Raw genomic sequence first — 413 nt, 5'->3', positions numbered from 1 at the left:
TCAACTTGACCACGGCTTTACCCTGAATGACAGGATTTTAAACACCTTGCAATTCCCTGAATCCCCAACGAAATCGATCCTGTTGATTGACCTTCTGATGACCTCGATGCCCTTGATGTCTCCGCCCAGTCATTAATCCAATCATTCCTACGCCCGAATCGGGATCCCACGTCCCCCTAATCCTAATCCTCGGGAGATGATCCAGCGGTGACCTTTGCTCCGTCGCCGCTCGATCGCTAATCCTCGGCTCAAGGAGGATATATGTTGGAGGAAGTCAAATGTCACTGGGCAATTCGAGACATGTTTGAGACACGTCGTGCGCCGTCGACCCGGAGTCAGATTTCCTCCGGGAATCAATGGACTTCTGGAATCGGCAGAGCGTTCTTTGAGAACTCAGAGGCTGAAGGGGAGAA

The sequence above is a fragment of the Penaeus monodon genome, chromosome 33, assembly GCF_015228065.2.
Source record: "Penaeus monodon isolate SGIC_2016 chromosome 33, NSTDA_Pmon_1, whole genome shotgun sequence".
Classification (NCBI taxonomy): Eukaryota; Metazoa; Arthropoda; class Malacostraca; order Decapoda; family Penaeidae; genus Penaeus; species Penaeus monodon.
The sequence above is the reverse complement of the archived record's forward strand: the minus strand, read 5'-3'. Positions refer to the sequence as shown.